This window comes from Pteropus medius, unplaced genomic scaffold (assembly GCF_902729225.1).
Source record: "Pteropus medius unplaced genomic scaffold, Ma_sr-lr_union100, whole genome shotgun sequence".
NCBI lineage: Eukaryota > Metazoa > Chordata > Mammalia > Chiroptera > Pteropodidae > Pteropus > Pteropus medius.
The window spans coordinates 5,586,379-5,612,599 of record NW_024342647.1 but is presented as its reverse complement, the minus strand read 5'-3'; the positions used below and the strand labels follow the sequence as shown (position 1 = coordinate 5,612,599).

At 39.5% G+C, this 26,221-nt stretch overlaps 1 long non-coding RNA gene across 1 annotated transcript; it reads left to right on the top strand.

Annotated features, from left to right (window-relative positions):
- The first annotated feature begins 15,313 nt into the window (after positions 1–15,313).
- On the top strand, positions 15,314–25,185 carry LOC120605791 (uncharacterized). Its single transcript, XR_005653716.1, has 3 exons — positions 15,314–15,450; positions 19,183–19,184; positions 25,175–25,185. It is a non-coding gene; the product is annotated as an uncharacterized LOC120605791 (long non-coding RNA).
- Positions 25,186–26,221: the final 1,036 nt, after the last annotated feature.

Sequence of the window (26,221 nt, the reverse complement as noted above, 5' to 3'; positions counted from 1 at the left end):
CTGATGTAAGCAGAGACCTTCTTGCAAACTTCATAGGCTTTCTCCCTTGTCTTTCCTTGGCTTCTTGTTGCTCTAGCAGATTCCTCTCCCATGACATTATAAATGACCTCTCCTCCCCTTAAAAGCTACTTGGGGTTAGAGATCATAGCTCATTCATAGCTGTGTCCCTAGAGCCTAGGACATTTTTATTGGGCATATAGCTGGGGTCCAGACCAAGTTTGTTCAAGGATGAATGAAGAATCTCTATTCCTGTACCTACAGGGCTAGTATATTCTCTCTTCTTATCGACAGGGATAATGATAACTTGACAGGATATTTTCTTTTGTACAGATGTTAAAATTTTATTTTTATATAATTGTCCTTCTAAGAGCTTTGATAACATTACATTTAAAGATATGGATGCCCTCTCTATCCATCAAGTCAGGAAAGTGGAATGCATGTCCAGAATAGAGGGGATTTAATATAGGAAATTGATTTCACTTGTGTTAGAAGGCTGAACTAGCAAAAAGGGGATGCTAAGTAATCCAGACTTTAGTTATTGTGGGAAGTAGCTACTATCCCATTGGGAAGAGAGAACAAAAATGGGAAAATTAGGAACTGGGAGAAGGGTCATGATGGCTGATTGGAAGTGTGTGTGTGTGTGTGTGTGTGTGTGTGTGGTGTGTGTGTGTGTGTGTGTATTACCTGGTGCTTCAATCTCTGGGGGAGGCACCCTGTGGCCAGTGCTTGGATATTTGGGGAGATGCCCCAAAGCTGGATATTCAGACCTCAGTGGGGGTATACAGTGGCCACTGCCAGAACTCTGAGAATATGAACTAAACACTTAAGCTGAGACCTAGTAGGCCAGCAAGTGCTGGTACCTCTTATGAGGCATCTGATGGCAGGTACCAGGAGTGCTAAAGGAAGCCGGAGGCTGGAACCACAGCTCTCTTGCTTCTTGACTGTGTCTGACAGGATTCTTTATCCTGCCACCTTCTAATCTCCTGTCAATTCCTCCTGTTGATGGACCCTAACAGGAAGCAAGCCAGCAAGGGAGTGGGGAGCCTTGAGTCTGAGAGACGCTGGGTAAATAGCTGACATATACTCTTCTGGTAAAGAAGGCTCAGTAGAGTTGGCCTCTGAAATAATGTGGTGAAATATAGTCTCCTTATTTTGTAACCCATTTCCACCAGAATTCCCAATAACTCTCAAGTAAGAAATTGCAGTTTGGGATAGGACCTCTGGAAAATTTTGGTGCCAATATGAAAAGTGGCTCCAAAGTCAAAGCATTCATTCCTATGATCCTGGACACATGGAACCCATGATTTATTTTAGTTTTTCTTTATTTTTGCCACCTTCTGCAGTTCCTGGTTCCAAGAACGTCTTCTGGGCCATATGCCCCCATGGCTCAGATACTTGGAAACCTAGCCATTTACTACAAAGCCTGCTGCTCCTCAGACCACTTTGCCAAACCCTTTGCTATGTTCAGCCACACCCTGTTCCTCTAGGCTTGCATCTTTCCACGTGTCATCACCTCACGTGTCACCACCCCTTTCCTTGGGAAGAAAACACCATAACTTGACACATCTCATCTCCAGAATCAATTTTTTCCTTCTGAATTTTCCATTGCTTTCGCTCATCCCTTAATTCTGATGGTGGATGGATGCCCCTAGATCTCTTTCTGACTACTATGCTCTTCTCATAGGATCATACTATATAAAGAACACCATTATAAAAATGACAGTGGCTAAATTTTGGCAACTGAAGCTGTACACAGTCACTTTTTTTTTTTTTTTAATCCGCAATCTCGATGACATACTATTAGAGAAGATAGGTTTTTGGATTCAAGTACTCATGTTTAAATCCTGACTAATTTAACTTGAAAATCTTTAGCTACTTAATTCCTCTGAGCCTTAATTTTTCCTACTTTTTCTTTTTAAGGACTAATATCTACTTCTTAAGGTTGTTAGGAATATTCAATGACATAAGCTATGCACTGCTTCTGGCACATAGTAGGACAGGGTAAACCTTAATTGTCTTTCCTCTAGTGAGAGTAGGTGTTGTTCTCACACACAGATGGAGAAAGCATGACAAAGCATTATATAAGTCTGGTCTGAGCCATATAATGGATTTTATAGTATGAAAGGTTTTAAGAGAAAAATCTGAGTGCTGTTTTATGGAGGTGAATTACTTCTCCATTCCTATAGGAAGATGAGAATGATATCATCAGATGAGTTCTGACTATGAACTGACTTCCCTCCCTCAATTTTACTTTTGTAAACATCTGTTATTTGTATATGTGTAAGAGAGAGAATAAAAAGGAGAGGGCTGGGAGCAAAACCACATGGCTGGGACAATATGGGGTATTCCTAGGGAAAAAATGGCAGGTCATAGGATTAACAGGCAGTTTAGAGTCATACTATGAAGATCTCTGAATGCCTGACTAAAGAGGTCTGCATTTTAATGAAAGTCAATTGAAAGTCAATTGAAAGTCAAAACCAGAAAGAGTGAAAAAAATGATCTTGTCAAAGGGATTTGAATTTTCTATATAAAAGCTCTTACCTAAGAAATGACAAAGAGATTCAGGAAAATGCAAAAACCAGGAAGCTTCATTTTTAGCAATTTTTTTTTTCTCTAAATGACTTTACAAAAGATATATTTAAAGTAAGTCCTAGAGGATGAGATGCTCCTGCCATTTTATTTCCCTTCTACCCTTTCTTATAGAACACAACTTGCAACTGTTTGCTTCAAACGTGGAAAAGATTTCACCTATGGACCAACTGCAATTCTCCATGAGGGATATGATAGGGGATCTCACCATGGGTTTATTCTGTGAGAAGCACTTAGTTTAGAGTAGGATAACTGCTGCCTTTAAGGAGTTAACATTCTGGTTGAGGAGACAGATGATGGAGATCAAGATAATCAATATGGTAACCTAATGAGAATGGACCTTCAGTCAGGCTTCAGGGAAAACTTTCTGGCATGGCACATACAACAGAGGGTTGACTAAGCTGAGCCTTGAGGGATAAGAAGGCATGAACCATGTAGAGGAAGAGTAGGAGGCAGAGCCATCAGGTGGAGAAACACAGAGAGACGAGAAACATGGTTGTGCATGAGGGGAGACCACAGCAATTTGTGATCCAGGAAGCTAATGAGGCAGAGAGTGAGTGTGAAGAGAGGGACTGAGGAGGTGAGACAGGACCAAAAGGAATAGGGCCTTGTGTGCTCAGCCAAGAAACTTGCAGTTTATCCTATAAGTGACGTGGGTTTGCGAGGGGGTGGGGTAGCTCTGAGCATGAGAGTAATACTGTTGAATTTACATTTAATCTGTTCTGGTGGCTTCATGAAGAAGGGAAGAAGATGGCAGGAGAGAGACCATATGAGAGATGTCAGCAGTATTCTAGGTAGGCATGGGGGGAAGTATTAGGGGCGCCAAGGAGAGCATGGAACAGGATCTGGGGAATTGGTGATTGACTGATACAGGAGATGAGACATCCCAGACATCTAGTCATGATAACTGGTGGGCTCTGCTTCCAACCACAAAGTGGGGAACACATGAGGAGTTGCCACTTTGAGGGAAGACAATACATTCAGCTTTGGAAACAACTAACTTCAGCTGCCTTGAGGATACAGAAAACTCATCCTCCCAGTTGTACCAATTACCAGTGGTTTGACTTTGGGTAAATTATTTAATCCCCTGAGCTGGCTTCGTCACCTCATTTAAGCATGGGAAAATGATATGCAGTGTTCAGGGAAAGATTAATTTGCACAAGGAACTCAAGGTGTTGCTTTTACTAAAATGTTTCACTAATACCTTCTTTACATTATCTAAAAGGAAACAAACTTCTGTCCTTATAGTTGAAAACCGATCCTTTCTGAGCCAAGGTTTTGTTTCTGTTGGTCATCTTTAGCCTTGGAAAATCTTACCCTGTAGCACTGGCTCTTGGGCTTCATATGTATCTCTGTGTGACGTTCTTTCAGCTCAGTCTTGGTATCAAAATGACAGAATACGGTGTGAAAGTCCCAGAGGTAGAGATACTCCTGCTGAGAGTATACATAAAAAATTCAGAAGTCTTGAGAAATAAAGGTTATCAGAAAGGATTTTGATGTGAAAGCCTTTGAAATAATCTTTATTTTATATTTGTTTCTCCCATGTCATATTTTTAAAGACTTTGAAACCCATTTCACCCTTAAATATTGTCTTTTTCTATCAATACAGTGATATGTAATTTTTTTTCATCTCTGTCAAAGCTGTTTGTTTTGGACCCAGAGATCTTCTTTCTCTCCCTCCGCCCCCAATGGCAGGACAGAAGTGGGGACAGAACCCTCAGCCTGCATTTACTACCAGTAACCCATGAAATAAACAAGGCTTACTCACCATCTTGACCACATGTGCTCCCGGAATAAAAGGGATTTGGTGTGATGTGTCCAATTTTGCTATGAACTGTGGACTAGCATATTTTTAACTTGGCTTACAAAGGTTTACAAAGGGAGTTTTCTTGTCCTTCCCTAATAAAATACAGACGGCTCCTTTTCCTAAGCTCTGAGATCCCCAAAATTGTATATGAGTATGAATTTCATTGTCTTCAAGGATAAGAATAATACAATAAGTTGCAATGGGCATCATGCCTATTCTTCACTCCAAAAAAAATTTCTAAAGGGCGTAATATATGGTAAGTCTGCATTAAGTATGTATTCAATGAGTGTATGAGAAGGCACTGGCATTAGCATTAAAATATAAAGTCTGGGTTTAAATCCTGGCATTGTAGTCCACTATCTGGAATGAAAGGAAGTATGGGGGCAAGTTTAGAATAAATATTTTTAAGTCAATTAGGTCAGGATTGGGATCCTGTTTTCTCACCTTCCTAGCTATGTGTTGGAGGATTTGGGTCAAATTTCATAACTTCTCTATAACTCAATGGGGTATATGCTTGAACTTAAGGATTCTGGATTTAAATCCTGATTTTGTCACTTATCTAGAGAACATCGTCATTTTATGAACATCGTCAAATATATGATTTCCTCACCTGTAAAACTGAGAAGATAATTGTATCTATTACCATAAATTTGTCGTGCGGATTTATGAGTTAATACACACAAAGCACTTAGAGCTTGGCATATGGTAAGCACTCTGTCTGTATTAACTATCATTCTATTATTTTAATTATACTGCCTCTTACTGTACAGTTCTGATGCTAAGAGTGTACAGTTTTTTCCTAGGGCGAGGTTCTATGGCACTCACAACTTGGAGTTGGGGGTGTTTGGACGGTCACTTAACCTCAGGCATTTTGAATTTCAGTTTTCACACATGTCAATGAGATAAAGCTCCTCCCTATTCCTTATCTTTCTCCATATAAAGCATAGGTTTTTCTGAGGCTCAAATAAGACCATGAGTGTAAAAACACTTAGCTAACTCCCAAGTGCTCAATAAATGTGAGTTTATTAGTTGGAACTCTTTCTACTACAAGTGACAAAAACCCAACTCAAATTAGAATATGCCAAAAAAGAGGATTTATTGGCTTTTGCAACTCCATTCTAGAGAAGCTCACCATCCCAAAGGAAAAACTTCAAGCATCGGGTCTCTGGGAACCCAAAATGATGATCATTATAATTCAGACACAAAGCTTATACCTGTATGTCATCTCTGATGGTTGCATTCTCTACCTCTCCACGTAGGCCTTGAAAATATCGACATTTGGGCTTGAAAATTCTTTGCTGTGGGGGGCTGTCCTGTGCCTTGCAGGATGTTCCCAGCATTCCTAGCCTCTACCCACTAGATGCCAGTAGCACCCCATCCCGCCACCCTTCACCTCGTGACAATCAAAAATGTTTCTCGACATTGTCAAATGTTCCTTGGGGGACAAAGCCTCCCCCCACATCCCTGGTTGAGAATAAATATACTGATGGAACTCAGCTAAGTAGTAATTCATACCTTTCTATTCTTGACCCTCAGTCCCAAAGGGCAGAGAGAATTCTGACTGGCTGGGCTGGTTATACAACTTTAGAACCTCTCCTGACCCCTCTGTATGTACCCCATTACACTGAAGCTCCCCACCACTGGGGCAATGAGTAGTCATACTGTTAAAAAATACTGCAGGATACATGACTCAAGATATTTTGGGTCCTAGTCCTTCCTCTGTCACTGACTTACCATGTATGGCTGGGCATATCTTTTCTCTCTGCGACTTGGTTTTCCATGTTGGCAAAATGAGAAGACATCCTATAATTTTCATGTTACTCTATCATTTTTGATATGAACTGATCAGAATTAAACTATGAGGTCCTAGTGCGTGCAATCAGGCAAGAGAAAGATATAAAAGGCATCCAAATAGGAGACAAAGAGGTTAAACCATATAGAATTCACTTATTGAATACTTTGTGACTGAGACCCTACATGTCCCAGAAGCATCTCTTTTGTTTCCTGGAAGTTAAGGTTGCACTGTGTTCCTTGGGACATACAGGGAGTCTGGGCCAAAGTGAGGACAAATCTAAGTCAGAGTCTCTGCTGCTACTTGATATTTTGTTTTGAGGGTGTCTCTAAAGACTCTGTTTTCTGCATAGGAAAACAGTATAGAGTGGAAAATCATTCAGTGAGGCTGCAGCATAATGTTTCTAAGAAATGAAGAGGGAGAATGTACAGGGCTTGGATGCCAAAGGAGTGAGTACAATGCTGTTATCCCAAGTCTGTACGTGGGGGGTGGGTGGTAGAATGCATAATAATACAAATATTCATATAACTGGGTGACTGGTTTTCCATCTTTATGTCTGATGTTTAGACAGATGGTAGAGTGAAATTAGCCAGATGCAATTAGACAGTAGCTTGTTGTCTCTTTATCTTTCCCATTGAAATTATATGGCACAAAATATTCACTTTATCTATAAGAAAACTGAAGTTCAAAAGGGAGGAGTTACAAGAAGTAACTACACTGTGAGTTCATGGCAGAGTCTAGAAGGACAGCCAGCCCGGTGATGTTTCCACTATATCATCCCCAGTGAAAAGGCCCTATGGGACGGGGGAAGGGGGAAGTGTTGAAACCCCTTTCATCCCCAATATTAAGGTTCTATAAAGGAAATCATGTTGATGCTGCATTTTCCATCTTTCTATCCTCTGCCTCCCATTCTTGGGTGGGTTTTTCACAAAGATTTGCCTTATTCTTGCCATTTGTTTCTACCTAGAGGCATATTAGAGCTCATACTAGGGCTCAGAACAGAGCTCATGGAGCAAATGTCTCATAGTCCCATCTTCCTTTCTATCCAGCTTTAGAGAAAGCAAAAGGAAAGAAATAAAACATCAGATGTGCTTCCAAAATGACCTTTCTGGCAGATGGAGATGAGAACTTATATATAGTTTTGAACAGTTACTATTTCCTAGTTTCTAATTACTGTATAAATTTCCTGTGGCTGCCATAACAAGTCACCACATACTTGGCGGCTTAAAACAACAGAAATGTATTCTCCACAATTCTAGAGGATAGAGTGTGAAATCAAGGTGTTAGCAGAGCCCTTCTCCCTTTAGCGGGTCTAGGGGAGATTTTGTTCCTTATCTCTTCCAGCTTCTGGTGGCTCCAGGCATTGGCTTGTGGCAGAGTCATTCTCACTTCTTCTGTGGTCACCTTTCTTCTTCTCTGTGTGTCTCTTATAAGGATACTTGACCCCGAATTTAGGGCCCATATGGATAATCCCAGGAGATCTCCTCATCTTGACATCCTTAAGTTAATTATATCTGCAGAGAGTCTTTTCCCAAAGAAGGTCTCATTCACAGATTCTAGATATTAGAACACAGATATATGTTTTGGGCACCATCACTTAGCCCACTACATCTAGAAGCCATGTTAATTTCCTTCATACAATATCTCATGGACTTCCCGCAGGTTTCTGATTTACAGAAGAACATCCCCATTTTATAGATGAAGAAGTGTAGAAACCACAGTGAATTTGTAAAAGGACACGGAGGTAGGAAGTGGCAGAGGCAGGCTGCACATTAAGTTATTTTTATAGAGCCTATAGCCTACCCCAGACCTTTGGATATTCCTTCTAAGAGCTTCGTTACATTGGATTTTATTGTTAATCAATTTATTTTAGGGTGAGACCATGCAGAATAGGACAGCATCTATAAAAGACATATACATTGACCCAGTAGGTTGGATTGGGGTGGGGACGGGTCTCCTATAGTTGACCCAACTGTTACCTCCTTGCTGATTTAAAGGAATCTTGATTTGAGTCTTCACTTCTGGCCTTGTCTCTATTTAGCTGTGAATGAATTTTAACATGTCTGTTTACCTCTTGTTTCTCAGATTTTCCAACTAAATTGAGCAAGTTGGACTTTGAGCTCTCAGTTTATGAATCAAAACTTCCATGAATATCAATTCTCCAGGACATAGTTTTTGAAAAAATAATGCCATCTTTACAAGTATAACTGCTGCTGAAAATATGCAAACTCTTGCCGCTATTACTCAGCTGGTGAAATAGGACCCAGTGCTTTGGGATTCACTCTGGTGAATCCTGCCTTGAAATAGTCTTCACTCCCAGCTTGCATCTCCTGCTCAGCCTTGAAAACCCATCTAAGTAGTTCTCCTGCCCTGACCTTCCTGAGCAGAATGAAGTATTCCTCTCTCTTCCTAAAACGCTTTACCTTGTAGACACTTGAATAATGACACTTGTCTTTATGTATAGTTATTATTTTTCTTTTCTCACTCCTCTAGAGTGTGAGTAAGCAAATTTGGGAATCTAGGCCTTCTTTGAGAAGGCGTGAGGCCAGGGAATCTGCATTCTCACTTTTTTTTCCTTGATATCTGATGTAAAAATTGCCAGAGGCCAGCCTGTGTTAGTGAGATACAAGACCCATTCTAAAAAGAAGACTAGTGTTGGGTCTTTGCAAGATGATTATTTCCTTTGTTTCTTTTCCTCTTTCCCTCCATTTCTTTACCCCTTTCTGTTTCTTTCCTTCCTTTATCAAAAACATACCCTGAGCGCCTACTAATTGCCAGATGCTTCTAGTTCTAAGGAGATTATGATGAATAAGCCACTGCCCTGCAGTCAAATAGCTCATATTCTCATGGCAATGTAGTCAAGGAAACAGAATTACAGCACGCCACATTATCTCACATCATATCATATATAATATATACTATGCAATACAGTACAGATAGTACATACCATTTTATTATATATATTCGCATATTGCATTAAGCTATAATAGGCACCATATTGCATACAAGAGAGATGTACTAACTGCTTTAGTTTTCTTCTTGGCATCAGGGGAGGCCACACAAAAAAAGTATGAGAAAGTGTTCATCAGACAGAGGGGAAGAGATTTAGAATGGAGCATTCTCTAAAGCACAGTCTGTGGGCTTGAAGAAGATATATGATAACCAACAGCATTCTCTGGGGCCACTTTTTTGAACGGAGAGTCATTTTTGGGACTACCTGGGTGTTCCAGTGCCCACTGTAGAACCTATATCTCCCTAGCTGTACTTGGCAGCAAGCTGGGCCAGAATCATTATCTGTCCATGGTCAAGAACTCCATCCAAACCAGACTACTGGACATTGGCAAGCAGAGGCCAAGCATGTCACCTTTCTCACTGAGTGTTCAGCCTGCTTCTCATTAGCCTCCCTCTCAGCTACTTTGGACTCCACAGAAATCATGTGTATTTCCATTGCTAATTTAATCTGTAAAGCATTCAGCACATTTCTTAGTTTTCTCCCCCGCCCCATTCCCAACTCCCTGTAACCTGATGTTGAAAATAAAAACAGATTTTAAAATAGGGGCAATTGGGGAAAGAGCTAAGTTATTGATTGTTGTATTTTAATACCACAAATAGCTGTTAGGTTAGGAAAGTACAAAGTATAAACCATTTTAATCTTGATATTCCTGTGTCTCTAACAGTGCTTGGCATAAAATAGATAATGGGCAAATGAGAATTAAATTAGGCTGAGCAAATTTGAAGGACTAAATGAGACAGGCCTTATAGATTCTCTTCATATATGAAAAAGTAGATCAGAATGTAACTGTGAAGGGAGCTGACACTCTCCTCTTTGTGTGCTAGTTAGCTCAAAGGCTATTACCACCTTTAGTACTAAACACTCATATTGCCCTGTTGGAATATTTCTACTGATGACTTGCTTAGTAGAAGTCTGCATGCACGGCCTTTCTCTTTTCAGCCCTCCTCTCCTCTGTTCCATCTTTTTACATGCTGTGGCCTGTGAAATCTTTTTCAAATGCAGATCGGGTAATCTGTCTAAAAATCCTTCTGTTTACATACCATTTTATGATTCCGCCTGGGTCTGTAATCCCATCTCTCACACTCAACTGTGTGTACCTGACACTTGAGCTGCTGTGGGGTTCCTCAAATAGCCTTGTGCTCTCTCAATCTTCCCTGCCTGCACATGCTGTACCACTTTCCAGGAAGACCTCTGCCCACCACTCCTCCATTTGGTTAACTGGCATTTCAAAGCCCAGCTCCTGGATGCTTTCTCTGAAGGCCCTTGATTTGATTAGGGAATCACTATTTTCTTTCCCACAGCCACTGTGGTATTGCTTACCACACTAAAGGCAACTGGGCATGTGTTGGTCTATTTCTCCAACTCAGCTCTGAGCTCCATGAGGATAGAAACCATGTCCTGTTTCTGTGTTATGCTCTTGGTTCTAATTCCAGGATCTAGCATCTATCACTTGCTCAACTACTGAAAGCAAGAGAGAAATATAGAAAGGAAGGAAGGAAGGAAAGAGAGGGAGAGGGGAGAGGGAGGAGAAGGGTGAGAGAAGAAAGAGAGAGAAGAGAAAGAGAGAGAGAGAGAGAGAGAGAGAGAGAGAGAGAGAGAGAGAGAAATTAGAGGGTATAGTGGGACAGTCACCACCAAATGGCAACAGGAGACATTCATGGTCCCATGGTCAAGTCCAGCCTGAATTATTTTATTATAAGCTCTTTAGGAAGAATTTGCAACAGCTGCCCACTATCTGGCTTTGGGGGACCAGGGATATACGGCCACTCAGCTACTCCATAAACAGTGCTGGGAAGCTAAGGAGCACTTCACTGTTCACCCTTGGAAGCCAGTGATTGCTTTTGTTTGTTGTGTCTCTGCTGCCATGGCTCCCAGATGACACCCCATCTGCATAAGTGCTGCTGCAAACAAACATGGAGCTGCCAGGCGGGTTTTCTCAAACCCAGGAGCCTCAGCAAACCAGCAGCTGACAAAGGCTAAGAGCAGGCCCCAGACATAGGGGAAGGAATGCGGATTTGTCTTGATCTGCCTCCTTGCAGGGGAAATGATAAAGAAGGAGTCATGAAAGACTGGCAGCAGCTCAACTATTTGGCACCAAAGGTCTCTCCCAGAGATTCATTTTCCAAGATGCACCCTGCAAACACGCTCACGCTCCCATGGTTCCCATGAACATTCCACTTGTCTTTTCTTTTTGTCTACTTTTTCTTTTTTCCTAACTTTCTTTTCTTCCTTCTTTCTAAAATTTCCCTGGTCTTTTACTGAAAAGAATTAGTAGAAGGGTCAGGTCTCAGGCATGAGCTAAAGATTGAGAAAACAAAATAAACAAACAAACAAAACAAAGAAAGGGAAGGGAAGGGAAGCAAACACCTGCGTTGGAGAGAAGGGCGGTCTGTCTGGAAGGAGAGGTGGTCCCTCAGCCCCTACCCTTCCTCCTCCAGGGCGATTCTGATCTAGGAGCCATGATGTGGGGCCCACTGAGTTCTTACCTATGACAACACCGACCTGATCCCAGAAATTCTGACCCCATCAATTTCCCCGAAAGGCTTTCCTTCTCTAAGTATCTGCCTGACTATTCTCTGGAGAAAAATGACACCTATATGCTCTTTGTCAGCTTTTCTTCCTAGTCCATAAAGTAATTCACTGCTGATGGCAGAATATAATTGTAAATTCTTCCCCTCCTCCCCAAAGTCACATGTACCTTTCTCTCCTGCTCCTGACATTGTGTCCATTCATTTGCTTATTCCTTCAGCATCAAGCCCTACATGTCCCTCAGCTCTTCAGCTTGCAGAGATCACCTTGTTTGTTATGATTAAGGACTACATTGGCTCAAAGCCCCATCTCACAGATGGCGGGATCCCAGTTGTCCTCTGATGACCTCCAGGGATTTGGGCAGGTGAGCTTTTGTTTTACACTGTAATCTCTGACCCTGGTTTCATGACTCTCACATTGTCCATCTCTCTGGATTCCCCCCGCCAGCCGCTCCCACCTTCTCCATTTATCAATGCTTAGAAAGCAGCTGCTTTTAATTTATGTTCCTCCAAACTCCCCCGTGGGGGAGACTTTTATTGACAATAGCAGACTTTTATTGACACACACCTTAAGGGTGTGTGTGAGTGTGTGAATACGTATGTAGCTTTACAGCTTAGGATGGATATTATTTCAGCACAATCTTCAGTCCCATCATTCCTCTTCCTCCCTCCTCCTTTCCAGTGCTGTCAATCTCCAAGTGCAATTTAATCACCAGTTCTAAGCCCAACAACTTTCTGCATCACATAGTCACTCAGTAGACGTAGAGTGGATATCACCGTGAGATGTCCTGAGCCTTGCTGACCACAGCAGTGACAAAGGACAGATTCTCACTTCCCTCGTATAGTTTAAATTTTTACATAACGATCCCTTCCAACTCTTGAAGGCAGTTGTCATGGTTCACCTATTTCTGTATTCCTGGCTTCTGGTATCATGTCTATTATACATTGACAATGAACAATAAATATTTTGTGGCAACATGGTTTCAGGTATTACTATTATGTACATTTTATGGGTGGGAAGAAGACTCAGAAACCTCATGTAGTGAGGCCTTCGTCAAACTGTAAATGGCAGAGCCAAGTCTTGAAATACTCAAATGTTGAGACATCAAACATCACATTTTTCCTTCTGTATCATATTGGTGGCATGCTTCCGGAAAGAATATTTTTTTTAGATTTTACATATATGTGAAGTCATATGTTTCTTTTATACTGGTGACTCAGACCCATAGGTTAATCTCCCACTGCTCTCCTGTGTTTGTGCAGGGGTGGGTGGTGGGAGAGGATGGAGAAGACACATGTAGGCTCCACTCTTGGCTCCTACTCATGTATCAGATTGCTAGCAGTCTCTACAGCTGGCTGCTGAAGAAAGCCTCTGTCGATCAATCTAGAAGAGTTCCTGAGTTCTTTCCTACACAACTAGTTGTTAAAGGCACAACCTTGGGCACAGCAGCAGAAAATCACCATCTTAGATTAGGGGAAAGTGGATGTAGGAATGTTGTCCAGTATAGTAATTTTCTTTTGATGTGTGACAAATTGCCACAAATTTATTAGCTAAAAAGTAGCATACAAATATTATCTCACAGTTTTTGTAGTTTAGGAGTTCTGGCATGGCTTAACTGGGTCTCAGAAAGCTGCAATCAACCTGTTGGCTGGACTGTGTTTACGCCTGGGGCTGTGACTGGGGAAGAATCCACTTCCAGGCTCATTCAGGTTGTTGGCAGAATTCATTTCTTGTGGCTGTGGAGCTGAGGCTCTCAATGTTTTGGGGGCTGTCAGCAGATGGACCTTTCTTCTCTCTGGATTTATTTCCATTTTCATTGTAATGAAAGCAATATAAATAAAATTCCTTAAGTGTAAGGACTAAAATTTATTAAAAAATCCTCTATGGGCATTAAATTTGAAATAGATACTGGACTATTAATTCAACACAAATTATAGAAGCGCCAAAAATTTATCCTGTGGAAATAATGATTACAATAGAATTAAGGTGACTTGACATCTTCCTCTTTAGTGTGTGGGTTCATAAGCCACACTGACAGCAGGAGAACTGCTTGAGCTTTAATTAGAAATCTGCAGGTCTTTAATTGGTACTACTGTACCACTTCATTTAATCCCCCAATACCCTTCTTCTCTCCTACCATCCTTATAGCTCTTCATTTTCCACCATTTAGGAGGCTTCTGCTGCTTAGCTGTCATTCACTAAGCTCCTTGTCTGACCTGGATTAATCATTAGAAGCTATGGACACTCAGCTGGGAGCCAGGCCCCAGCATCCCAACTCCTAAAGGCTCAGTTCACCTCAATACATGTTTACTTGAGAGTTGAATACATCACAATTCCAGTAAGTGAAACTTGAGAAAATTTTTTAGGATGAAAAAGGTGTCATTTAAGTAGTTATCGATAGTTAATAATTTTTTTCAGGTAGAGATGTGGGCTTGCTTTAGGAGGAGGAGAGGGTGTTGTTTGTTCTTATTTGAAGGCTCTTTCAGTCATATGGGTCAGGGATTGACGAACTTTCTCTGTAAAGAGCCAGGTGGTCAGTATATTAGGCTTTGCCGGCAGAGTGGTCTCTGTTACCGATACTCAATGTTGCCATTACAGCACAAAAGTAGCCCTAGACAATACAGAAATGAATGAGTATGGCTGTAGTCCAATATACTTTCTAAACCCTAAAATTTTAATTTTATATTATTTTTGTGGGCCATAAAATATCATTCTTCTTTTGACATTTTTTCAACCATTAGCAAATATATAAAGCATTCTTGGCTTGCAGCTTGTGTAAAAATGGTCAGTGGGCTAGATTTGGTCTATGGGCATAGTTTGTCCATCCCTGCTACTGATATAAAGCAAGGGCTTACCTACTTTCTCCGGAAAAATAAATTCTCTTCTTAACCCTCTTGGAAGTCAGTTGGGGTTGCACTCAGAATTGCGGGGACCTCTGAAGATTCTTGGCGGGGAGAAATGTCTCTGAGGTTGGGTTTTCAAAATAAGTACTTGCTATGTTTGGAGGCAGCAGCCAAATAGAGAGCTTTCTAGGCTCCAGGCCCCTTTGCAGCTCCATGAAGGACAGCTGGGCTTAGCCAAACTCTGATTTCAGTGATCTCATGGGCAGGTGAGGAGGCCGTACCGGAAAAATGAAGAAGGATAGCAGCTGCAACTTGGGTGAAATGATCTCAGTTGAAAAAGGGGTGACCTGCCGAAGAGCAGATGGTGGTCTGAAGACAAATGACTAGTTTGTACAAAAAGTGACAACCAGCACAGATTCGCAGAACATTTTAAAATACCATGGAGATTCCCAGAGGCACTTGGTAGAGTATGGAATTTTCTATATATAAGTAGATTGAGGGATAAAGCCCTTATAATTTAGAAATTAAAAAAAGTGCAGTGTTTTTGGTAGGGTCTGCCTTGTGAGGCCTGAGATGGATGTTATCATATATACTCTTGGTGACCAAGCAACATTCATATCCTTATTCTTCCTCCTTCTTTTGAACTTTCTATTTTGAAATAATTGAAAACTTTCAGAAAAGTTAACAATACAGTACAAAGAGCTTCTGTATTTATGTTACCAAGATTTCTTAGTTATTAGCATTTTTACACATTTGTCTTAGCCTTCTTTTTCTCTTACATATACACCCATACACACAACACACACACTCATGTGTGCTATTGTTTCTGAATCATTTTCTAATAAGTTGCATCAGTTTATATTTCTTACAAATGAGGGTATTCTACATAATGAAAGTAAAACCATCAAAATCAGGGAATTCGCACTGACCCAATATTGCATTTTAATTCATATACCCAATTGAAATTTCTCTGATGTCTGAATAATATACTTTTTATGTTCTGGATCCAATCCAGAAAAATGTGTTTGCTAAGTTGTAATGTATTTTTTTTTTCCTTCAAAATGAAACATTTTTTTTAATTCAAGACTTTGAACAAGACAGGCTAGTTACTTTGTAGAATGTCTCCCAGTTTGAATTTGTATGATGTTTCTTCATGATTTAAGAGCTTTTAGCAGTAATATCTGCCAAACATTCATTTCATGCATCATATGATTAGACACCAAATGCCAGTTTGTCTCGTTACCTGTGATATTAACTTTCACCATTTGGCTAAAAGTGTCTATAAGGTTTTTCTACTATAAGTCTAATAAGTATCTTGTATTCATCAATTAATGATTAATAAAAAATATATTTTGAGAATTGCTACTTTATATCTTCTACTCTAACTGGGAATTTTTCCTTTTCTCTCATTGATTTATATCAGTATAGATTAATAGATTTCTATTTTACTCAAAAGTGTACAATCCATAAATATCATTATTTATTTTGCTGTACAAATTGTTCTAGACTTAGCCAGTGGAGCCCAAAATGGCTCCAGTGATGTTTTGACCTATCTCCAACATTTTTTTTAAGCAATTCCTTGCTTTATGATACAATATGTTCCAGACCTATCTAGAATTTTTCCTCTGCTAGCACTGGATAAACCATTAGTTTTAGAGGTTATAGTTTCTTTACATAGAAAAAAAAAACGAGACACGCTCATTGTGAAAGGGGTGCCAACGTTTCTAGGTTCCTATAATGGACAGAGGTATAACACGTATATATGCTTGCACACACACATAAACTTTTCCTTCCTTCTTTCCTCCCTTCCTTTATATTTAAAACCACAAGTTTACCTCATCAATTTTCATTTCAGTCTACACAATACCATGGGATTTATTCTAGCCTTAGCCTTCTTCATATTTGTAAATCCCTTCTCCATCAATAAAAACAGCAAAACCACAGTATTTTCAATGAACTTATTTTTTTCAGTCCCTCCTGTTTACAACCCATACTGAACGAGCATGAGGGGAAGACTAAGAGAATCTCAATGTATCAGTCCTGGTAACTTTGGGTGGCTGAATTAATACTAGCAGGCACCTAGCTCTTGTTATATGAAGAAACTAAACTATTAATTTAATGATTGCAAATCTAGTAGTTACTTTTAGCTGAATACTTTTCCAGTAGAACCCCAACTTGACCAGTGTCTATGTGTTGCAGGGGAGGGTGACCCCACTTCTTGCTCCAGGGATAGATCTAACTTATCTCAGGGTAGTCCCACTCTATTTTCCAGTCAATGGCTTTTAAGGATGGGCACATGGCCCAATGCTGGAAATGATGTGGGAAGCAAAGTTGGCCATGGGAAGAATCAGTCTCTCTCCTCCTCTGTAAGTTACTGTGCAGGGGAATGAGGCTCATCATTGCTGTGGTCATTTTTCTGCATGCCTGAAGATGAAGAAGACACAGAGAGAAATCTGAAGCAGAACTGCAGCATTAAATCAAAACTAAATCTGCCCTACGTTTTGACCCTCAATTATTTGAATTAGTACAATTTCTTATTAACTAAGGCAGTATGAATGGAATTTTCTGTTACTTACTGCTAAAAGCACTCTATCTGATAGATGTGGATAACAATAATATATATCAGGCTCAGTTTTTGGCGTGAGAATATGGAGAGAAATAAGACATAAGTCTACTTTCAATGTAATCAAATTAAATATTATTATAAGTGCTGTGATGAAGAAAATATAGAACACAATAATAGCGCAGAGGAAATCTGGATAAGGTGTTGCCTTAACTAACCAGAAGCTTACTGCGTAAAGGAGACACAAGGGAATGAAGACCATTGTGGACCAAATACTCAGGACAAAGGCACACAACACTGAATGCTGATGGAGGGTGTGATGGGGTATAATATTAGAATGAAAATATGAGCCATTATTGATTTAATGAAGAAACGTATGCCAGTGACATATGGGTGCTATGAAGACATCTTTGCGAACTAAAAATGGAAGGCTAAATGTTCCCTAGGCAGAGAGAACTCATAACTTAAGAATCCATTCCTCCGAAATGACTCTTCTCACCAGAATGGATTGCGGGGTAAAGCCTACTTCTCTGAATGGTATACTGATTTTGATCTATTAACCAGATTTTTTTTTTTCATTTTACTGACAACTCTGTGCTTCTGGACCTGAAAGTAGAGGCCAGAAAGCTGTCTATCTCAAAACCTGAGGCTGTTCACACCTCTAATTCAAAATGGCAGAGATCGTGAAGCAAAACCCCTACGGCAAAGCCCAACTCTGTTCTGAAATAGCAGCATCTCTGTTCCGGGGTTTCTTTCTACTGCTCCAGAATTGGCCTTTACCCAGTGGCACGTATCCGGTGCACTTTTGCTTTAGTGCTGTTGACGGATGCATCTTTTGGGAGAGGGCGATAGAAATCTCTCCTCTTTAGCTATCATCATGAAAATCTAGATCACCAATCAAGTCACTATGTTACTTGCCTCATTGCAAAAAGAATTTATTTTGTCTTACTAGAATTAACTAAAATCCAGCAAGAAGGCAATGATGCAATAAAAAAAGAAAAGAAAAGAAAAGAAAAGAAAAGAAAAGAAAAGAAAAACTATTAGAAAGAAAGACAAAATTATTATTATAAAGTATGGGATTTTATATCTGGAGAATAAAAGATAATTAGTAAAAATAATGTTAATACAGATAAGACAACTTAGAAAGTTGGCCAGATACAAGAGAAATATACTAAAAACCAATACTGTTTTAATATATTGGCATTAAGGAGATAGAAAAATAAATTTAATAATATACAGTAACCAAAATAACAAAAGCAAAAAGCATTGATGGAGATATTCAAAATATCCATCAGACAACCAAAAGTTATTGTCAATTGAATGGAATTGAGCATAGAGACCCCCATTTATTTAACACATGTTATTTCTCTTATTGCTAAGTACTCTCACGACTTGTACCAGGATTCTCGTAGCAATCCTTATGGTGCATACTATGAGTCCTATTTTGCATATGAGAAAACTGAGACAGGAGAGAGCCTGAGGGTCACACAGTTGGTAAAGAGCACAGCTGAAATTAAAACTTCTCTCTGATTCACTCCAGAATTCATAGTTGTTTCACTATTTTCACCGTAACATGTCATTAGGTTGAGACCACTGTTGTAAAACTCTCTCCTTAGGCTGAAAATGTTCCTTTTTATGGGAAGATCCTCAACTTCTATTTTCCTCCTCGGCTCTCTCATACCTGTAGGCCAATATTTTTTATACTTGGCTTCCATACAATTTCCTTCCCATTCCCACAGGGTAAATACACCTACCCATAGTCAGTAGCGATATCTGGTTTGACTTAGAATAGCTGCTCGTTTTTGAAGAGGAAAAACAAAGCCATAGCCATATTCATTTCAAATCAGCTCTTTTGTTTTAAAGCGAGCTGTAGAGAATTTGTGGCCTTTTGTCATGGCTGTCCTGTTTCTCTAACTTGATTGGATTAAGTGTCCTCAGTTCTTATGGAGCATTCTTGTGGAGCAATCCCCAAATGTCAGAGCCTTATTAATCAGTGCCATAGTTCAGCATCTTTTTTTGCCTTGTTCCTAATAAAGTTTTCCCCAGGAGTGGAATCTTTCCATTAGCAAGGCTGAGAAATGTGTCTGTGTATAAACTGGAAGGAGAACATGGGAGAGACTTTGTGAAACTTTCTGGGTTTTGCCTAAAATAACGAATGAAAAGTGTCTTGGGGAATTATTCTACAGAGAATTTTATAAAAGAGGAAAAGTAATGTGAAGTCCAAAAGTTGCCTGCAATTGGGGATACCAACCTTTAAGAAGCAGATCTCATTACTCCTTCTTATGTTGGTAAGTAGTTGTCACACTTGGTGGGGTAAGAATAAATAAGCTGGAAATACCATTAATAGCTAAACATTGGTAAGGTTTCAGATATGAATGGCAAATACGATATGATACAGGAGAAAGTACATGGGTGTGGAATTGCTTATAACTCCATTCAACACCTGGTTCTCTCACTCATGAAGTACACAAAATAGTTAACATGGCTGCTTTTGTTTATACATGACGCATAGAGTAAAAAAAATACAAAATTTGCCATTAGATTTGCCATTCAGCACTTTTTCACATGCTTTCCTGTCTGCCTGGATTGTCTTTTCCTTCTTATAGGCTCACATAATGTTGACTTAGGCTTCAAGACTTAGCTCAGTGTTCACTTCCCCTGTAAAGACTTCTTTGGCTATTTTTCTCTCCTAGGGAAAACCGGTGTTCTCTCTCTGGCTTCCAGGTTACTTCACACTATTATAAACATCATACTAAATTAAAGATATTTATTTCCCCAGGTGTGTCCCTGATTAGACTCTGCCAAGACCCTGTCTTCTTCATCTTCATATCCATAATGCCTTGCTTGGTGTGCGATGTCCTGTAGGTGTTAGAAAATGTTTGTTTGGATAAACTTGTCTTAAATAAATGGAGTCATTTTCAGAATAAATTTACTTTTCTCTTCTATGTCCAGATAATTTTCCTGGAATTTTGTTGGCAATAAATTCCCATTGGCGTTAGAATTGCAGAGTCAAATGCTAGAATGTCTGATCTAACTTATCCAACACATCTAACTCTAGTGGTTCGTGTTTCACTTTCACAGTTTCAGTCATATCCACATACTCCCTACCGGTATTCATATTTTCTAATATTGATTCTTTTTAAAAAACTTAACTATTTACTTACATTCATTCTAGTCAGTTTATTATGTAATATAATATCAAGTATTTGATATGACAATTATTTTCTAGTGCACGATACAATAATTCACAGTTGTTGAATTCTTTACAAGTTTGTCCATGTAGTATCTATAAACATTTCACATCCTGCCAGTGGTACACAGACCCTCTTTGGGAAATACTGAGCTTTCGGTCCTTTTTACTTACAACAAAGAACTGTATATAGTCAGAGAATTATATGTCTAACCTGGGGGCTCCCAGAAGCAGAGCCTAGACAAAAATCCCAGTCTTCTGAGCTGGCCTTCAATAAAAGTTCCATGAATTAAGCCAAATATGTACATATTCTTGGAGCTCCAGTACTTTGAGCAGCCTTTGTCATTGCTCCAGGCCTTTGTGGCTAGGGTGAAAGCAAGACACTACATAGCTCCCTGCCTGTGCCCTAGCAACCAAGCACAACACAGATGGCCAGCCTGGCAATCTTCCCACCAGACGCTGATTGCATACCTGGTGGTGAGACACAATGACAGCTTCCCCCACACAGGAATATTGTGTGTTTGCATAGTGGGCTAGAGTTTATAGCAATATGCAGCAAAGATTGCACCCTGGGCCTTTAGGCCAATTTGCTAGTTTCAAGTATAGAGGCAATAACTTTTTGCTTTTCTCTTGCAGCTGGATCATGTTAGGACAGTAGGAATTTTCTCTCTTGGTCCCTTTTCAGTAGTACCTTATAATAATAGGGTAGCATTCTCTCAAGATGTTCCTTGCCCATTGCACATATGTATTGGCTCATGAAGTCTTGAGCATTTTTTCGACATCAAAGAATGAGAACTGTCTCTATATCCAGGAAAGAACAGTCTCCATTTTATAGGTGGTGAGACCAAGACCCATTCCAATTCAAGAAGTATTTTTTTGTGTCCATTATTATTTGTTAAACTGAATGAATTACTATTTTATATAAGCCATTCTACCAGGCCTTGGGATACAAAGATAATAATGCACAATGTGATTCAACAGACACTCAGACAAGTAGAGGAGACAGACATTTATGCTAATAACTACAATATAATATGGTGAGTGGTCTAACAGAGGATGTACCCACTACTATGGGAATACAGAGGAGGGGGAAAGTTAATTCTGGATGAGGTTGAAAATGAAAGCTAAATTTGAATTGGATATTATATTTAAGGAAATGCATTCTGGTAGAATGGTGAGAACTTTTGTTTTGCTGCCTGATGAACCCGCACTCGTTTCTGCTTTACTGCTTACTAATTTTTTGACTTTAGACAAGTCATTGAAATGTCCAGATTTGCTTCTTTATTTATAAAATGGGAGAGAAAGAGTTTATGTCAGATATACATATATAAAGTGAGAACAAGATGAAATAATCATTATGAAGTGCTTAGCATATTTTCTGGTACCTAATGCATGTTTAATAAATATTAGCTATTGTTGTGATTCTGATTATTATTATTATTTATTATTATTATTAATTATTATTATTATTATTAATGTGATAATGCCGTGAGTTGTCTTGCAGGCAGACTTGTGATGTGGTATTATGATTGGCATCAGGAAGCATTGGCTATAAATTTAGCTCTGAATTTTACTACCTGTTTGCTCTTGAGCAGAATCTTCACTGTTCTGAAGTAATTTATCCTAGCTGACTAAGACAGAGAAGGAAGCCACTCTAATAAATAAGCAATATGTATTTGGTCTTTGTCCCTGGTTCCTTGTACATAGATACTAAAACTCATGGAATCTCTGGAGTGAGAATAGTGTTTTTTATAAGCTTATGAGATGACTGAGCTGGAGGCCCCTACACAGCTTCAGTGTGGTGGCTGGTCTCCAGAAAGACAAAAAGATAACTAGTAGGTTGGAATTTTTGGCTCCACTCCCAAACTCTGGGGAGGGAAGAGGAGATGGAGATTGAGTTAATCACCAATGGCCAATGGTTTAGCCAATCATGCCTACGTAATGAAATCTCTATAAATACCTCTAAAGGATGGGGTTTGAAGAGTTTCTGGGTTGGTGAAAACACAAAGAGTTGGAGAATAGTGTACCTGGAGAGGGCACAGAACCTCCTTGCACTGCCCCTTACTCACCCCTCACACACACGTTCTTTGCTTTATGCAACTCTTCCATTTGGCTGTTTCAGTGTTGAACACTTTGTAATAAACCAGTAATGATTAGTAAAAGTGCTTTTCTGAGTTCTGCAAATTGGTCTAACAAATTATTGGACTTGAAGAGGGAGTTGATTATGGGAAGTTTCTGAATTTATAGTTGGTCAGAGTGCTGGCGACAACTTGGGACTTGGGACTTGTGAATGACCTCTGAATTGGAGGAATCATATGAGACTGCTCCAACTAGCTCTGATGCTAACTCCAGTAGAATAGTGTCAGAATCGAAGTGACTTTGTAAGACACCCAACTGATGTTGGAGAGTTGGAGAAGTTGTGATGGTGTCAGAAATGTCGTGAGTAAAAAACAGTTCAAAACCACTTATTTTCTAAATATCCACTAAAAGCAAATCATCCCAAAAGCAAATCATTTGAATGAGGTGGCATTTCCAGAATTGTGGTCCTTTTAAAACATCCCATTAAGCGCTCACAAGCACTACTCATTTGATTTTGGAGGTGATATATATATATGTATATGTGTGTATATATATATATATATATATATTTGATATGACTAAAAGCAAATCATATAAAATATATATATATATATATACATATATATATATATATTTTAGAGAAACACCACAATATTATCATGATGCATTGCATTTCTGGTATGATTCAAGTTTGGACTAGGTGCACCATTGCCAGATGCACATCATACTCAAAACTTAAATTCTGATGAGGTAGGGGAAACGGTGTGCAGTGTGTTGTGCGAGCACCGATGTCAGTCCTTAGTTTTTCCCAGGGAGCTGGGGAAGTGAGATTGGCAGAATCATAAAAACTGAATCAGAATCACCAGGGGGAGCAGACAAGAAAGGATAGTCTGGGCAGAGAGAAGAGAATTGCAAATACATGGAAGAATAGGTGTTTGTAGTATATTTGTGGAATGATGAGATGTGAATACCCTCATGTATCTGGGAAACAGTGTCAGACCAGACTGGGGCGGATCTGGGGAATGGAGCACTGCTCTCAGTTGAATATCATCAAGGTGCTTCATTAGCCCACCCATCACTCTCACCGCCATAACTGAAAACAATAACACATGCCAGATATGTGTTATGTCTCATGTGAAATGGTTTATATATTAAACTTCTTTTAATCCCCACCAAAATGGAAAACAATTATTGTTCAACTAGGATTAAATTTGGCTAAGGATAATATTTGCATTTCTCCATTCCTGAATAATAGTAACATGAACAAAATACAAATTTGTTTTTCTCTCATGTACAAGTCTGAAGTTCAGGGATATAATGGTGACTCTGGTCCAAGAGGGTCTAAGATACCTGGGCTCCTTTCATTTTGTTGCCTCTTCATCTCCATATCCCAGGCCTTGTCATAGCCCAAATCTGGCTACTCTACCTTTTGGTATCTTATCTACATTCTTGTCAGCAGCAAGAATGAAGGGATGAAAAAAAGAGGGTCATGGGAATACACTAGATGTGCTCTAAGAAAACTTTCTGGAAGCTACCTTACAATATTTTTACTTGAACATTGTCCAGAAGGTAGTCACATGGCCACACCTAGCTGCAGAGGATGCTAGGAATTATGGTATTTATTCTGGGGATCCATGTACTCAGTTAATACTGTAGAAAAGGGATGAATTGATAACTATATCTATAAACATCAATATTTTTAATCCCTAGATTTCAGATAAGGAAATTGAGGTTTAAAAAAGCAAGGTAACTTGCCCATGGTGACATAGCTATTAAATGCCTAAGATTTCAACTGATTCCAGCTCTGTTAATAGCAGGACTTTCTCTGTAATGTTACTCATATATCCTAGTTAAGGTTTCCTCAAAAGTGGAGCCCAAGACAATGACTTCTGTGAAAATATTTGGAATGAAATCACAGGATGACCAAACATCCTGGTTTGTCCACAACTAAAAGGGATGCAGTCCTTCCAGTTTTAAAGCTGAGACTCTTGTCTGGGGAAGGGACACAAGCAAGGGAAAAAACTCAATGTGGAGGTGCATTATGAAACAACAGGGCTCCATTTCTTCAGGGCCTCTGAGAAGCATGCTGAATTTCTTTCAGAATTGTTCACCTGCCAGACAGGTGCCTGCAGCATGTGTCTAGTAGTTCCTCTCCTCATCAGTTGAAAGTTGGTCTCGGAAGAATTAACTCCAGAGGCAATTCTGGGCTATGCTTTCTTGCACCGTGAGCCAGCTTATGTTAAATGAAAGGAAGTTCCTGGGCAAAATTTGGAAAGATGTACTGTAGCATTTGATGAGAAGCTTTAGCAGTAGAGTGGGAATGGTCTACTATGGTGAGAACTCCAATTACAAGTGAACCGAGAGGATAACATGGGTACCAGAGAAATCTGCTACATCACGTATGTGGTCTTATTGAAGAGCTTTGAGAGCTCAAGTATTATTCACGAAACAGTAATTTTTAAACTGGACTCCTTTGATTCTCTAGGGGTCCTAGGAGCTGCTTCTGGACCAGACCTGTTGTGTGTGTGTTCTGTTGAAGGGATCCTTTAGTGCTTTGCCTCTCTTATTTAACTTTCACCCAGAACAGTTCTAATTTTATCTCTTTTTTTCTGTATTGTAAGTTTCACTGGAAGAAAAGGTTCCAGAGTTTAAAATGTTTGTAAAGCATTGCAGTGAGTAATGGAGAGTCATTAAAGTGCTTATAGGGGGTGGACATGAGTCGTGGCAATGCTTGAGAAACCTCATTATGATTGCAGCCTGGAGAATGAGTAGGAAGAGCAAGCCTATTGTTGATGCTGCAACAATCACCAGTCAATGGATGATATAGGACAGGCCAGAGAAAGAGAATGGACTAGATGACCAGTTGGATTTGGATGGTAAAGGAGACGAGATTGAGGAGGCTCCACCTACTATAGATCTTCTATTCAGCTAGCTTAAGATCTGAATAGTGCTATTTATTGAGGAAAGATACACAGTAGAAGGAGCTGCCTTGCAGAGATAATGACTCATCTATTTAATGAATAAGTAACCAGTACCTGAGGTCCCTTGTCCTATAATATAGGAGAGTCTGTAGTTGGGGAAGGCTATGACAATTTAGAGAAGATTCCATGTCCCTGCTTCCTCTTGGATACTCACATAGGGAATCATCAAGGCAGAGTGTCTTTTGTCTCCAAGACCCATGGAGATAGAAAGTTTATTCTTCCTTCTCTGAGTAAACTAGTCAAGGTGTGCTGCCTAGGGGCCTCACCCTCCACCCCTTAAAGAAGCACCGAACACTGAATTCACTAGCGGTGCTTTGGGGACAATGTCACATAGAGTGAAATTGATCTTTACTAAGTGTTTCATACGCGAGACATCAGTGAAAAAACTATTGATAAAAACTACTTAAAAAAGGACAGTAAGTTAAAAATGACATGATTCTTAGCCTTGGTGAGCTCTTTGGGGGGTCTTCTAGTCATTTGGCCATTTGAGACTTCTCATTATATTTTACTTATAGCAATACACACTGATAACATTAGTAAAAATGAAAACAAAACAGCAAACACTAAAGATTTATCATTCAAAAACAAATAGAATCAAAATTAATCCTCTTTAAAGCCTACTGAGAAACTATCAGATATGACTGGAAGAGAGAATGAATTTCTCAAAATCTGAATCTCACGTGGGAATCACTTTGACTTTTTAGGATATAGCATGAGACAACAAAGAACTCTTAAGATTATCACTTTAAAGATATCCGTTCATTCTTTTAAAACTATTTCGTGCCTCTGAATTTACACTTATCTTTTTTTTTTTAAATAATGGATATTTTGGGAG